General features: G+C 43.1%; 1 protein-coding gene across 7 annotated transcripts in view; it reads right to left on the bottom strand.

Moving 5' to 3' along the window:
* The window catches only part of Mast4 (microtubule associated serine/threonine kinase family member 4), a 593,693-nt gene that overhangs the window by 400,578 nt on the left and 175,829 nt on the right, over nucleotides 1-17,286 (bottom strand). The window lies entirely within an intron of this gene.

Raw genomic sequence — 17,286 nt, 5'->3', positions numbered from 1 at the left:
CAGAGAGCTGTCCAACCCTGTCCATCAAGTACGTGATGGCATCCATTTGTACAAATCAGGACATTAGGGTCAGTTTAGGCTCACTGTGTAATTTCTGTCAACCTTGAACTCATACACACACACAAACAAATACACATGTACACTCATACGCACATACTCACATACACAGCCACACACATACATACATACACACATATTCACACACTTGCATGCATGTACATATACACACTCACACACATTCACATACACATATACACATGCACACATACACATTCATATTCACACACATACATACATGCACACATGCACACATACACACTCACACACACACACACACACACATCACACACACACATGCTTTTAGAAGTCAATCACCTGACAGATCCACACTGCAGTTTTCTCTGAACACAAACTAGGCTGCTAAAAAACACAAGGGAGTTTGGTTTCTTTACTTTGGTAAAGTTGGAATGCCTACCACTATTAACATAGCAACGATGCTTAATGAACATTGTCTGATTTTATCTGCTTTGCCTTAGCCCTAGAACAGTGACTTGACTCTCATTTATTGCGTAGTGCAAAGGAGAGTGGGCATTTCCTTGCCTGAAACAGGAACAATAAGAAGACGGACTCTCCTGTGTGGAGACTCCATCAGAATCTGCAGTGGCTACAGCTGCTCACCCTGTATCAGAAGGGACACCTGCTCCCTCCCTCAAGCAGGCACCTAACAGCCATGTCTGACTAGTTAATAACAACTGAGACATATTACGTAGTTTAACGCATGATGCATGCAGATCATGGGCACCACAGAAGCTAGGCATTATGGGCATTACCCATCAACCATCAGGATAAAAGATCTAATGCTTTAAAAAAAAAAGTGCTTTCAGAATTTTACATTTTAATTACAGAAGGAAAAATGGTTTCTTACTTTCCAAAAGTGATCATTTACTCGTTGCATAGTGTAAGCACAAAAGCCATGGATGAAGTGGAGTTACTGTCCTGACCTTAGTCTGCATCTAAGGATACTGAAGAAAGGAATTTAGTCACCCTCCCTTGGCACTGGCTTCTCTGGCTCTAAAATGGACCCACTACAATCTACCGTGTAGAGTTGAACTAAGTAGTATAATAGGAAAAGGTGGTTTTCAGTTAGGTCATTCTTTTCATTCAAAAGTAGAAAATGTACATATGTAGAAATGAAATCACTGGATTGCAGCAGAGAAAATCCCCCTGGACATACACATGTCTTTCCTTCACACTTTCTATAAAATACATTTTCTTGAAAAGTCAGCATCACACTGATGTTTGTCAGTTACTCCTCGTCAGCTCCACACAACAGAGTAGGGCATTTTACTGAGTGTGAGAGCACAGGTACAGGCTGGCCACAGCATGTGCCATAGTCAGAGGACATCTACGGTGGAGTCATTCTCTCCTCCCATCTTTATGTAGGCTCTGGGTCTTGAAACTAGGCTTCCGCAGAAAGCACTTTATCCACGGAGCCACTCTGCTGGCTCCGGAACATGACTTTCCCAACTATCAACTGTAAGATGAAGGCTGCCAATGTCAACCAGCACGTAATTAATTACCTCTGTGGGTCTGATTGGTTTTGTGGAGGGATGTTACATTTACATTCGGAAGTGTGGAATGGGAATTGTTTTTGCTTGCCTTATCTTGAAACATGAACTAAAGCTGGACTAAGCCACACTTCCAGACAGACCTACCCCTGTGGGTCCCAAAGCAGAAGTCAGTGAGAAAGCGCAGGAAAGTCACAGGCTGTACTTAGGGAAACAGCATTCAAACACTATGAAAACATGGTTTCTCTATAACATGGACATAACTCTGTCTGAAGGCTCTAGCTTTTAGAATACCATCTAACCGAGTAATCTAAATGCTAGGCTTGCAGGGTGGGAGGTGATGAATCACTTCCCATACCTTATGTCATCACTTCCTTTATGTTTGGAGAGAGGAGTTATCTAAGCCAAGGGGTACTAGACAGCAAGGCTAATGTGATGGAGGGAATCCTTACTGCCCCCCAACCTTGCCAATATGCTTTAAAAAAATCTAAGAATACACCTTAGAATAAACTTAATTGTTAACAACAGAAAGATATTATAGTTCATTTATATAAAAAATATCTACAGATTAGTTTTTCTTTTTCCTTTAGCAGAAAGAAATTATTAAATCGTGTTGCTAAGATCCCCAGATACAGGAAACAGGCCTATTCATTTGCATACCCACCGTTCCTGGAAAAAAAGACAGCCCTTGATACAAATTCAGTAATTGCTGGTTGGCTGAATGCAACTATACTCTATATAATATATATCATGTACTATGTACTATATACTCTACAGAAACTGTACTATCTAAGCAACATCTGAGCTGGTCTAAACAGGAAGAATACCAGTGAGCAATTCATTCTCCTAAACTTTACCTATAAAAGTGGTGTAACAACCAGTCCAAGGCTTTGGTGCACACCAGGTTTTGCAGCATCCTCAGAGCCCTGTGAGTAGAAACTCTCATCTCCTCTATTGATACAGATTAAGTTCTCTAGAGAGGCAAGGGCTCACAGCTAAGCAAGCAAGCTGCTAAAACCACTGTCTGGCCCCTAAGCCCCAATTCTTAGGTGAAAATATATGTTATTTATCAAGAAGCGATGAATTTTATTTGTAAGAAAGTATAAGTGTGGGTGTATGTGTGTGCCCAGTTCTTACTATTTGTGTGTCAGAGGAGTTGTTCAGCCTCACTGTCACAGAGCCTGGCTCTCCTCCACCACTATAGTGATAAAATACTCTATGTTTGCTGTGCTCTTAACCGGGTTACTTAAGGCAGAAGGTATAATACTGAGTAATGTTAAAATAAGTTAACATTTCTCCATGGAAATAGCAAAATCAGAATTCTCTCTGGTGGAGGGAATGGGAGCGAGTGGGGAAGAAGGAGGAACACGCTAGGCCTACCTTTTCATATCTTATCGCCAGTGCTAAGGATCAGACCAAGGTCTCCTGGATTCCAGATAAATGTTCTGTCATTAAGTTCTACCTCAGGTCCCTATATTTTATTATTTTAAAATTATCTGCAGGGGGTGTGGCAGGATGGCTCAGTAGGTAACAGCTCTTGCTTTGGAAACCCGACAACCTAAGTTTGGTCCCAGAACCTACATAAAGGTAGGAGAAGGGAACTTACTCCCCAGTTATCCTCTGACCTCTACACGTGCGCTGTGGCATGTGAGCATACACACATGCAACAATAATAAAAAAAACTTTCACAGTTTGAAGAAGAATATAGAGTTTGGAATTCATCTCGCAGACCGTAAGTTTTGCTAGTTCAACTCAGAAGTCTAAATAAAGAAGTAAGCATTGACTTGTGGCTGCATACATTTCCATTTTACATGAACCTGGAAAGTGCACCAAACGTGAAGCTTAGGTTACATACAGGTGGCTGGCGGGTGTATGGGGCTGCAGTGAATAGTTCTCTGTTTCTACATGTAACACCTTATAATTTTGCTTTGGATGTTTTGTCAAAAATGTGTTCCATATTCTTTTTTGTTTGTTTGTTTGTTTTTTTGGTTTTTCGAGACAGGGTTTCTCTGTATAGTCCTGGCTGTCCTGGAACTCACTTTGTAGACCAGGCTGGCCTTGAACTCAGAAATCCGCCTGCCTCTGCCTCCCAAGTGCCAGTCCAATATTCTAACCCAGCGAACTAACCCCAAGCGCTTCCTCCCAGCCCTCCAAATGACAGTTGCTAAGTGACTGATGATAACACGAGGGTGGAAGAGTAGATGAGGAAGTCTAGAGTCAGGAAGAGAGCTGATGGGCAATCGGAGAGAAAGGGGAACCAGGAGCAGCCTCTGTACCATAGCGAACAGCTCCTGGCTAATCCTTCATATGGGATGCTGGATCTGATCTCAGATCACTGGACTGAGGGAAAGCAGGACTCTGCACAGAACCCAGAAACAGCAGAAGGAATGCACAGAAGGAACCAAAGCCAAGGGGGCCCTTTGTTCACTCGGGCTGCCCTTCCTTTTGAAAATCTGCTTTTTGTTAAAGCTCTTGGGACACTTAAATAAGGAGAGGCAGTGAGTCCTGAGTGCTACCTTGCTTTTTTTGCTGACATTACTATTAAAGTTAATTCCATATCTTATTAACCGCTCTCATACATAGATTCTACCTCATTAGAAAGAACAAAGGTATGCCTTCAGTTCCTTTGCCACCTCAACAGAGCTTAACCCAGCAGATGACACTTAGATTTAATAACCAACCAGCCACTGTCCTTGCAAGTATCCTCGGCTCTCTTTACACCTAACAGGATGTAGAGGATGCTGGCAGCTGAGGTAAGTGATAACTACTCTAGCTGTGGGTAGCTTTAAGGTCAGATGTTGAGTCTCATGACTGAATGCCAAAGCTGACTCTTTTACTCATGTCACAACCTTCTCCAGGCCCCGGGCTCCTCATTTGTAAAGAGGAAGACAAACAGGGCTGATGCAAATCCGAATCAGAAAATATGCTATAGAGTTCAACACTCAATCAAATCGGCTTCAAATGTAAGGACTGTAAGGGAGGTTATAATAAGCAAAAAAATACATGTTAAGATACTAGGAAAATTAATTAGTAACTGCACAGACATGTACACGATGAGATGTATATATATATATATATATATATATATATATATATATCATGTAATAGGTTGGATCCCAGATGTCATTATTCTTGCATGGGTCTTATCCTAAAGAATCACACAAATGCTACAAATTAATACAACACATGGGATACATCCTTTCTGCCTGGACCCCCATTAGCGTTAATAGGAGAAAGAGAACAGCAGATGGGTCTAAGGCGATCGTTAGAAGGCACTAGCACAGCGCCATAGCTGGTAGCGATCACATCAAACTTCATATAAATCTACTTTCTGATGACTACCAAGGGCTTCTAAAAAGTGTGTTGCTGTTACATTCATGCATCATTTGCTGCCTACGGTTTAAGAAAATTAGCATCTGTCAACAGCATTGTTCAGCTGCACAGGGTGGAAATTAATGGATAATACCATTTCTAATGTGTTGTATGAGAGGTGAGCTTGCTTAGCAATCTGGCTGCTCATTTTAATACCAAATGGAGCTTGTTGTCACAACTGGAACCTTGGTTAGCACCACGCTCTTTGAAAACATGTTTCTAAAACCCCACCAGGTTCATTAAAACTCTCCTTAAATATCCTCTACTAACCGAACCAGAAATGTGGTGGTACAAAACATAAGTCTATATCAAAGCTGAAATCAGTTGCCCAGATTGATGCCAGAAATTATCAAGTCTGCATTTGGACTACTGGCAGTGGATACTGTGGCTGTACTGGCCATAGGGACACTACTTAACAGAGAGAGTAGGGACCCTGCCTTCATCCATAGCTACACAATAACATAAATATTAGTGAGCATAGATGCAGACCCTGTCCTGGTGCTACCTAAGTGCATATTGGCCTCTCTTGGAATATGCTTTCCTTTGTTACGACCCTAAATTCCATGACAAGGTAAAGCCAGCAACTTTATGGATGTGCTGCGCTCTCAAATGCTTTCAAACCACCCCACAGGTGGAACTGTCCCTCCGAAACAGGAAAACAGCAAGTCGGCAATAATTTCCAGCAGAATGGCCATATAAAGAATTAAATATAGCCTCTAGAGAGCCCCTTTATCATTGGGGAATCATGGCCTCTAGAGATCTCCTTTATCATCGGGGAATCATGGCACCTGACTAGGTTTGAAAGCTCCCATTAAAAATGTTCCATATCACCTGAAGGGCCTCGTAGATTTAGCCATCAGTCTACAGTCTTACCTTTGGGGTTATTTCTTTTAGATTATAACCAGGATATCAAAGGAAAAGGAAGACTGAATGACTACATTTTAAAATACTGCTTCAGTCTGGCTTCTGGTACTGAGCTATACTTGAGAGTGTTGAAAAAGAAGTCTTTCTCTCTCTCTCTCTCTCTCTCTCTCTCTCTCTAAGGCAGCAACCAAGAAGCTAGCTAGTTATGGCCAATGCCTTGCTCTTTCTTGGTGGATTTTGAGGACACAGGAGAATCTTATTAGGGGTGTAAAAAGAATGGATGAACCATTCCAGAGGTTAGGGGATAAGAACGGACCATGAAGGCTGGAATGGTATTGGCCATGTGCAGACAAATGGGACCATGTATTTTTGGGGGGCAGGGGGTTCTCAGCCAGTTCTCCTAGTATTAAAGGAGTAGCCAGATGCTAAGCAAGCTCACCTCTCATACTACACACTGGAAATGGTATTACAGAATATAGGTTTATATGTTTTTGGATCCCAGCCTGTTTGTAAGTCCCTTTAGCATTCCCTGAAGCTCCACAGTAGTCCCCTGAAACCTCACACTCACCACCACTCTGGAAAAGGCCACAGTCCCACCATTCCACCCTTCACACTGCCTAGTAAAATTCCCATCTACGAAGGATGTGAAAGCGAGGCTGCAAACATGTGCGTATCCATCTTCCAAGCAGCACTAACACTGTGAGCTAAGAGAAGCCACACATCCACTGATGAGTAAAGTTTATCAATGCAATGCAATGTTAGCCTATAAGTGGAATGAAATTCTGATACTTGCTATAACACTGATGAACCATAAAGACATCATGCTAAATTAAATAAGCTAGTCACACAACACTAGAAGTTATAGGATTCCCTTCCATAAAGTACCCGGAATAGTCAATTCACAGAGACAGTACAACCATGGCTTCTGGGTTTAGGGGAAGAGAGAGAAGCCCTCACATAATGCATGTAGACTTTCTGTGTGGGATGGTAAAATTGTTCCAGAGATGGATGGTGACTGTGGTTTTATGACAAAAATGTATTTAATGTGACTAAATCAAGCTCTTAAAAATGTTTAAAACGTTAAAGTATCTTGGGTATCTTTCACTACCTATTCAAAAATAAAAACCAATCTCCTCTGCTTAAATTCCTGTTTTCTTTCAGGAAAAAACTCAATGAGATACTTGGGCTTTATCAAAGCAGATAGCTACACCATCCACATCAACTCCCCCTATTGCAAATTATATTTAATAACCCATACCCTTCCCATCCCAAACAGGGAAAGTGAACTTTTCAAGCACTCTCCAAACTCCAGACATGACGAAAGGTTAAGGCCCACGCTAAGTCGCTGGCGGGATCTGGACAGAATCGATGACTCAGCAGCCGCTGCCTGGGTGTCCCCCATCATCACACAGAGATCCTTCCTCCACGCCCCATTGCTTGCTCCTAAACATTTGCTCCCTTGTCATCATGACCCTCATCCCCACAGCAATTACCACCTCCCTTATTCATCTTCACTACTGCTACAACAACACGCCAACATGGCTCTCTCCATCTTCCCTCTCGCATGGGTGACTGCCTTCCAATTTCTTGTCCAAGTTGCAAAGGAACAGCTAGAAGGCATCAACAATTCTGCTAACTCTTTCTTCTTCTTAATGGCATAAATAAATACAGCTTGGGAAACCACCAGACGGGTGACCACTGTGCTAAATTCCATTGATTTCTACACTGACTACTTCCTGATCCTTTTAAAATATTGTGTGTTTTTTGACACGAGAGAAGTCCAGAGCTCAGCCTTGATGCTCGGTCTATGATATCACTGTTCACTCACCGGCAATCTCCAGCTGACACAGAAATGGAAAGCTGAATACAAACGTGCACACATAGCTTTTGGATGGTGTTATCATAGCTGATATGGGCCTACTAGGTCTTGGGCACTGGGGTCCTCTCTACATTTGCCATGTGACTCAGATTCACCAAAAACACGGCCATCTAGTTTCTACAGTACCATTGGCAGCATTCCTTATTTAACATAGAATAGCTATTAGGCAGCACTAATAAATACCTGATAACCTAATCAAGAACAAGGCTTTGAAAGACGCTCACAGCACAGGAAGCTGCCATCAGCATTCTTTGGAAGTTAACAATTTCAAACACCTCCATAGACTGGGTGGATGACAAAAGTCTCGGAGAGTGATTGAAGCCCGGGACCATGCTGGCAGAGCGCTAGGAACTATGGGAAATGGCAGAACTCATACACCTACAGCATGGAATTGAAAGCCTTTGGACAAACCACGAGGCTATAGAGGTCTCTGCAGCTGCCACTGCCACTGTCAATCACAGCTTTTGTTCTAAGTCAAACCTAACTTTTCGTACAGGTACTGTGTGGTAAGGCAGTTCAAAGATGCAGCCGTTCTGCACACCAAATCTAATACAGCCAGCCTGTTACTCACACCATTTTATCATGACAGGGCAAAAATGCCAACACATAGTACATTTTAAAAGAGAACACCTCCAAATGGTACTTACAGAGAAATTCATTTGACCTTTTGCTTGTTTTCCCTTAACTTATTCTTGAAGCAGAGTTTCTTACCATCTACCATGACTACCTCTCAACCTGCCTCTAATAAGTATAGATATCAGGAGCAAATCGGTTAATGCATGGGGCAGAGCATGGTAAGCTATGTTCTTACAATTCAACTCTACCACTGCCTTTGTCTGTAGTAACACTCAGCAAATTCTTCCACTATGCAAAATCACCCAGCTGCGGCCTCCGACTTCCCACTGTGCCTAGATCACCAAGGAAGTCTCCCCTTGGGTGGTGCCCGCGTGGATTTAAAATTCTTATTTAAAAAATAAATAAATATTTGTTTGCCCTGAGCTCCATTTGCACAGATCAAAGGCAAAGTAGCGACTGGAAATAGATTTTTTTTTTTAAGGCAGCACTAAATAGAGCCCTGTTTAATGAGGACACTGTAACAAGCCACAGACACCTGGAGATGGTGTGATCAAGGGCATGGAGGAGGTGCGTGGTGGCACTGTGACAGTGGCAGCTAAGAGACACCGGGCAGAGGTCAGAGTTAACCTGCGCGATCTGGCCTACCTCCACTCGGGTATTGAAATATAATTCAGTGGAATGAATTGCTAGACATGTCTAAGCCCCCTGGGAAATGACAGATATTGATGAATGCTGCTGGCAAGATATATGGAAGGAAAAGTCAAATAAATAGAACAATTTTTTTTTTCTCAGAGTCATTTTGTGGATATGTGGAACAGCTGTTAAGGCGCTTGTCAGCCCACTTCTTCCTTCTGTCTCCCTCTGCATATTTGCCTCCTTCTCCCTGGTCTGAAATCTCCCTGAGGACCAGTACCTGCCCCCCTCAAGATGATCACTAAATGTCACCTCTTCCACACCCACTGGGTGTGTTCTCAGCCCAGTGCCTGGCATCCCCACCATGACTTCCTTCCATCGGAGTGTAGTCACTGGCTTTGCCAGAACCAGGGACCAATGTCTAACTCAGGAAGTGGATTCCAGTTCCACACTGCTTGGCCCCAGGAACGTGCTTCACATACTCCACTCAAAACCCCTGGCCCTACGGTAGCTGTTTGACCTTGTCCAGGCTCTTTGACTTTAAAGCTTCAATTGCCTGCAAAAAAAAAAAAAAAATGTTCTACAAACTGGAGATGGTAATTTCACAAGGTGAACTAACTGGGGATTTAAATAAATAAACTCTGATTGTGCCAGGCAAAGCCAAGGCCCACAATAAACAATAACCTGGCATCCCTTATGCTCTCCTTCCTAAATCTCTTCCCTGTAAGGATCCTGCTCGTGCCAAGTCCAGGATGGAAAAAGCCCTTCCCAGAGTTGGGCACCTTGGGAACACTGATTCTCATTCCAATAGCCAGGTAGGCTCGGCATTACAGGTAGGCAAGCAGCCAGGCACTGGCTTGCATTCTGCCTCAACATTCACTAGCTAGGGAGGCCTGGGTGAACAGCTTTCCCCCCCTGAACGTGATTTCCCTCACATCTAGTAATGATAGGATTGGGCAACATATTGAAAGTACATAATACTTGCTGAACACACAGACTGTAGTCCAGGTCCCCTCTAGACACATCACCCTTTAGGGTATCGTTGGAAAAGCAGCTATACTTTTAAACCAGAGATACTTCTCAGTCTTCCTCCATCATGCCATGTTCTCCAGGTGCGTGCACAAGTTGTTGAGTGATACAGATTTCCGGGTACCATACGCTCTGCCGCCTTGAGAATCCCACGCCCTCTGAGGCTGCTGCTCACATCACACTCAGCACAGCACCGCAGCCCATACCCAGAATGCACTGCACTTCTGCAGAGCAGCACTTACACCTCCTCTCTGTCTCATTTGGGTTTCTCTACAGGATACTTCAACCGTTGTTGTCTTCCATACAGTTCCACATAGTCTAGAATAGTGGAATTTGATTCCCTTCTTTGTTTCATGGCAACAACAGTCACCATCACCACCACCACCACCACCCTCAGGGGCCTTAAACTTTATATGGAAGCTGTCTTGCTGCTTCTCTGGCTTTGATTTTCATCTTTTAAGAAGCATGTGTAAGAGTCCACCACCTCCACAATATAGTGCAGATTTCAGAGGGAGCTGCCCTACCCTCGATAGACAAGAAAATGACTCGTGCTGACTATCTCGCTTTTCAAAGAAGTTATGAAGCCTACTCAATAACATCCCCCTCTCTCTGTGACCAGATGCTTTGATTGATGTTGCTGAATGTCACCCATGGGCCAGTGACGCTAAACAATGCTGACAGTTGTCCTACATCTGAACAGTTATAGAAGTCAAGGAGAAATTGGGGACCAGGAGCCTTGCAAGATAAAGGAATGGAACAAGATCGGCCTTAGAGGGGACAAAATAAATGCCACAATCCCAAATATGCAGACATTTCCAGCTGGGCCCAAATTCCTTCTCAAGCTTCCTACTTATTCAAGGAAATCTCTATCCACAGCCCCTTTCACATAGCGTGTGTTACTATGTGTGCTTTCTTAGAATCACTAACAATTCCCGGGTGGGCCTACTCTAAACAGATCTCAAGTTCTTCCCCCACAATAATGATGCCTATATGTAAAATCCCTTAAGGGTGTAATTTTTTTTTTACTTTTTTTATTTTTTGCCTTAAGAAATGTTTGTTAATGTTGAGTAATGGATTAAAAGCAAGAAATCCAGAACAAGTTTTATATGGTTTGTTTTGTATGATTATAGAGCAAACGTTGCTTCCAAATAACATACAGGTCTCCTCTCTTGCCTTAATGACAAACACTTCAAGGTCCCTATGTCTGGTTTGAGAGGTCTCAGTCAGAACTGTAGAAACTGTTCTCCAAAGTTAGTAATTGCCAAATCCATCTGATTTACAAAACAACAAGCTCTATGGAGACATTGTTATCCTAGCTGCAAGCTTATGCTGTGAATTAAATCTTCACAAATACCCATGTGCTTTATACAGTACATCATGGGAGTGCCCTTATATTTAAGGAAGAAAGCTCAAAGCCCAGATTAGCATCACGATTGCCTCAGCTCTGTCTGACAATGAATGGCAGGTATGGGGCAGCCTTTCCATTTCTGGTCTATTAGCCACTGACGACTTCTGAAATCTCCCACAACAAGAAGTAACTGTGAACTCTGAGGTCACTGCTTTGTATTTTACAATAACAATATCACCAGGCTCCTTAACATGCCTTAGAGAGAGAGGGGGGATTCAGCCATGTGTATGGGGAAATCAGTAGGCTGAGATAGGGAAGGTTACCAATTGGCTATTCCAATCAGCCTCCAAAAGGTCATCTCTCGAGCTTCAACACCTGATCATTTTCTGCTAGCCATTCCTTTAAGTGCATTTATTCTTCAGCTATTTGAATCCCCAGAGAACACTGTGGGTGTTGGATGGCATCGTAATAAGGGATATGCACACTAACTTTCACACACTGACAAGTGTATCACACATCAGATCTGTCTGGAGTCTGTCATCTACAAAGACAGTCCTGATTCCAGTGTAATAAAGTAGTTGGTGGGGATGTATTAATGTCTATGTATCATGTCTCTCGCCCATTGTCATTCCAGGCTTAAAAAGACCTATGAGGCAACATGTCTGATGAGGCCTAAATATAGAATCATTCTAATGTTTCAAGAAAGGGTGGCCACATGTAAATAAAGGAAGCCAAAAGAAATCTGAATTCAAATACACATCTACATGTATTCCCTAAATACTGCATTGAATGTACATATACTAAAACAACAGTTCTTTACTTAAAGAGGAAACAGGGTACACTGTAGGCTACTTAGCAACTCTGCTACTGAGCACTTAGTACTTGCAATGTGTGGGATTTGCTTTGAGGATACAAGAAAAAGTTCTCAAGGAATCTATCAACAAGTGAAAGGAGTAACAGGTGTACAAGCAATGAAATGCAGAAGCAATTTGTCCATGGAGAGGGGGGAGGGGGAGGCGATCCAGGTAGATGGGCACCTGGGGAGCGAGGAAAAGGTGGCCAAAGCAACAAAAGCAACGAGAGGGCTTGGAATGGACCTTGTTTTGTTTGGTTAGCGTGGCTCAGATCAAACCTCAAACCCAGGGTCACACACATGGTCAGCAAGACGACACTGACCACTGAGCCACACAGCTCCAGCCCTGGAATGGAATGAGGATCCAGAAAAAGATAAGTTAATTTCCCTTTCATGCCACTCTGAGTACACACATAACTTATTGCTTTCTTTTTAAAAAAATGTTATTTCCATGTACCCATATAGTCAAAGACTAGCAGAAGAGACCAGAAATCAACCAAGCAAGCCCTCATGCATTAATAGTCCTAGAAACCAGAGCACAGAGAGAGCCATGGTGGGCTACCTAGCTCTGATTATTTAATAAGAAGGTTTAAATGTATTAGACTGGGCTAAACTTTTTTCCTTAATCTGACTTCAGGGAGATGTTTTAGACACTTTAATAAAGAGGTTTCCATCCTTTAGAGTATCTTAGAGAAAAAATGGAGGCACCCTTCCCTTAAAGAATAGTAGATTAAAGCCGAGTGTTCAATAAAGTGTTTGTATCCATGCAGGGCACACAACACTGCCCATGCATGCAGCTTGTCATTTACACATGGCCCTCCTTAGCAGGCGGGTGAGCTGCCTGAGACAACATGGAATCCTTCTTGAAGCTGAATGTGGTACAGTACTGAGATTTACACTGGTCACGGTTTCTTACTCAGAACCTAAAACTGGGTAAATTATAAAAAATAAAAAAAAATTAAAAAACTCTTTCTCATAATTTCAGAGCTAGGACGTTCACAAAGCAGAAGCTGGTGTATAGCCTGATAGCAACCTGCTTCTTATGGCTCCCCGGCACAAGGCAGATCAACTAACACCCCACTTAGAAGGTTCCCTTGTAAGACAAGAGTCCCTTGTAAGACAAGAGTCCCTTGTAAGACAAGAGTCCCTAATCATCCCAAAGACCCACCTCCTGCTGCTATGACATGGGCAACTCTGGAATTTTGGGTGGAAATAGTCAAACTAAGCAGGACCTTCCCCCAGTTCCTATCAGGAAGAAAATGGGTAATTAAATGTTATTGTTCTCTCTGTGTCTCTGTCTGTGTATCTGTCTCTCTCTCTGTCTCTGTCTGTCTCTGTCTCTCTCTGTGTGTCTCTCTGTCTGTCTCTGTCTCTCTCTTCCTGCCTCCCTCCCTCCCTTCCTTCCTCCCTCTGAAGAGCTCCCTGTGAGAAATGACTCCAAAGCAAGGAGGAGCCTTCCCCCACCGCCTTCTCTTCAGACTCAGGTCTGAGACAGGTACCCGAGATAGAACCATCAGAGAACAGAGAGATCATCTGTCTAGGCAGACACAAGAAAATAAATTTAGCCCCAGCAATATGCATTGATTAAGTACCTACATGACAACCAAACACGACAGTGACAGATGTAGACCACCACTACCACCAGCCTCATTAATGCATCGCAAACACTAATTTTTATAAATCTTTAACCTTCCCCACTGGTGGTATTTGCATTTCCTTCCCTGCTCTTTCTCCTACAGAGCTGACTAAAACTCAGTGTCATTTCCATGAAGTCAAAATAACTTGGACACCCCCAGGGGCTCTGACTGGCTGATGGAAACAAGCTTTAAGAGGGAGATAGATGGCCTAGCAAGCTCAATGTCAGGACAAGGGACGGGGCTCCTACTGGCATGTTCCACTGGAGGAGATGGCAAGGGTTTTCGAAAAGCCACAGGAGGGGGGTGGGGATGTGCTGTGAAGGAGGGGGCGAGAGGGAGAGCTCTACAGAGTGGGAATAAACAGAGGAACCCTGCTCTCAGCAAAGGGTTTCCACACTCTCTCAGCGTGGGAGATGAGATGACTTACTTCTTAAGCACAAAGGGAGCTTGAGAAAAAAGGGCCACAGTGGTTTCCCCTCACAAGTCCCTCGCTGAAGCATAAACCCCAGTGGGACACTCTTAAGTAGTGGGACCTTAAGAAGTAAGCGTACTTAAGGCTGTTGGACATCACAGAATCCAACGCTCTCCAGACTGGGATATTTAGCTTGTGAAGAAGGTTTTACAAAATACATTTTTACATTGGTTAGTTCTGTGTGTTTGTGCACACATATGTACGTGGACAAATGTGACACAAAATACATGTGGAGGTCATGGAGGTAGACTCCCTTCTTCTTCGACTATGTGGGATACAGGGATGGAATTTGGAAGGGTCGGGCTTTAGTGGCAAAGGCCTTTACCTGCTCAGCCATCTCACCAGCCCCAGGTGTCACCCTCTTATCCACACTATTGTCAATTTAACCTTCCTCCTCCCCACATGTTACACTATAAACTCAAAAGGAGTTCTACAGCATCCGTGATTGCGAATAGAATGGCACTGCCGGCTTTTCAAAAGCTAAAAAGACAGACAGAAGCCAGGGTCGTTTCCTTTGGTAAGTGAAGGAGTTCCAAAGGCCAGCTGAGCCAGTTGAATGGAATTTTTCAACTCTATACCTGATGAAGCTTGTAGGATTTAATAGTCCTGGGTACTGATTCAGATGCAGTTTTACATAAAAAGCCTGACTTCTGTCTGTCTCTTGCTATCAGGGAAATAAGTGCATGTGGTTCTTCAAGCCCTCATCAAGTCCTCCATCTTCTCATCCCATCAGGCCTGCCTTCTCACCCCCTGCATCACTGGCCCACCATGTCAGAAACAGATTCGAACTTCCATAAGAACTGTGTTACCTGTTTGGGAACGTGGTGCAGCCACTTGGCAGCTCAGGGCTGGGAAGTACTTGGGCTGGGAAGTGGGGTGTGGTGTGGGGTTTGGGCAGCCGAGTTAAGAGAAGCAATGACTCCTCAATAGGCCATCTGCAAAGGCGATGGGTGGCCAGCAGAAGTCTCTGTGATAGCACCACTGGGAGGCAGCATCTGCCGGTAGAACCAGCTGACAGCTGTGTGTCCCATTAAGTCTAGGTCTCAGGAGATCTTTACCCTGACAAGGAAAAACTACAGACACTTCCACAAATGCATCAAAACATTTACCCTAGATGGTAAATGCCTGGATAGCAAAGAAAAACATCCAGGGCACAAAGTGACTCCCACTCTGAAGGTTGTGAATGGTTCCAATGGCTTCTAAAAACTGTGTGCTCTTGCCAAGATGAAGGTACCAATGCAGTCACCTCTACTTCACCTGGTGACTCCCCTAAATGTGCTCAGACATCCTCTATCTTCATAAACTTTTGCTGATGAACTACACAATTTTGTAAGATCTATAAAGGAATAGCAGACCAATTTAGAACTGACCCCATCCAGGCTCTGGTTAGGCCATATTCTCCCAACCAATCCTGCAGGCCCCTCAGGCTTCATATTCATCCTCTCCACCCCACCCAGTATTGTGTATCTTACATCAGGATCTAGCTTTAGGAGACCTCCTAATCCCCCTTTCCATGCACCATCTCAGCCCCTAGATCTATGCCCAAACTCCAGACTTGTACAAGGACACGGATGTTGCAAGCCAGCCTAGTCCCCTGAGTCTACCTGACTTCATTTTACCTAAGCCATATCCAACCTTCAGGCTGAACCTAGCCAAATATCTGTGCTCTGTCATCACCTGATGAGACTGCACTAGAACAGACAAAGAACTAACAAAAGATGATATCCAGATATCATCACAAAACTACAAACAATATGAAAAATCAAGGTGGTATTACCCTGAAGTCCAGGAGTCCTACAGGAATGTTTGTCAATGAGAATTGCATAGATGAACCCAAAACCACAGAATTTAAAAAGAACAATTATAAACTTCATCAAGGAATTCAAGGAGATTAACGAGCACTCATACACACACACACACACACACACACACACACACAAATACCAGCAACAACAAAACCAAAAACATCTCAATGAACTTAAAGTGAACAACGGCCCGAGTGATATTCAAGACAACATGTGAAGAAAACGATAAAGACAAAATTCAATAAAGAGAAACACTGAAAAGGAATTCCAGGTGGGATGGAAAAACTCAATAACCCTACTAGAGAACTAAGGGAAAGCTTTTCAAGCAGAATGAATCAAACAAAAGACAGAATATTGTTGGGACTCAAAGATTAAGTAGAGGAACTAGATGAAATAAGAAAAAAATGGGGAAAAGGCTATGCAGGAAATATGGACATCATGAAAAGATCAATCCTTAAAGTTATAGGACTAGATAAGGGAGAAGAATCCCAAGTCAACAACATGGACCAAATGTTCAACAAGATCATAGGAGAAAACCTTCCCAATCTAAGGAAAGACAGACCTATACAGATACAAGATGCACACAGAACACCAAGTGGAGAAGACAATGGGGAAAAATCCTCCCCACAACATAATTGTCTTCGTTAGTGTTTGAAGTACCCATGAAACATGTTAAGCTGACTGTGGGATTGTGGAGTCACAGAAATGAGAGACTCATCGTTTTGAGGAGAGTATATCAGACTGGACCATATAAACACATGAAGCATAGGATGGGGGCTGGGCCACTGGAATTAACAGCAGTCACTGGGTAACCTTGGCAGGAGCAGTGGAGTACAGGCATACACTGGGTGGTATATATCAGTGAAGACGATACATTTAAAATTTTTGAGAAGTCAAATATCTGGGTAAACAGTAGTATCCATAGCTCTTTTAGAAGCTGTGCTGAGAAGGTGTGAGCAGGGATGATGTTGGTGCTAAGAGAGTAAGGTCTGTTAGGAGCCTTTCTTGACTTCTTTGACTTATTCATCCTTCAGTAATGACTTGTTTAGTGTTGTGAGTTTATGAATTTACTATAGATTTGTTTTGGCTAACTGTTTTAAGTTTTACTGCACTGTGGTTAGGAAGGATACACAGAGTGATTTCAGTTTTTCTGGTTTTGTTAAGGTTTGTTTTGTGTTCCAGAATATGGTCTCTTTCCGAGAAGCTTCTGTGGTCTGCTGGAGTAGAATGTGTATTCTTTGATGTTCATG

The sequence above is a fragment of the Mus caroli genome, unplaced genomic scaffold, assembly GCF_978045245.1.
Source record: "Mus caroli unplaced genomic scaffold, Mus_caroli_1 scaffold_15, whole genome shotgun sequence".
In the NCBI taxonomy this organism is placed as follows: domain Eukaryota; kingdom Metazoa; phylum Chordata; class Mammalia; order Rodentia; family Muridae; genus Mus; species Mus caroli.
The sequence above is the reverse complement of the archived record's forward strand: the minus strand, read 5'-3'. Positions and strand labels throughout refer to the sequence as shown.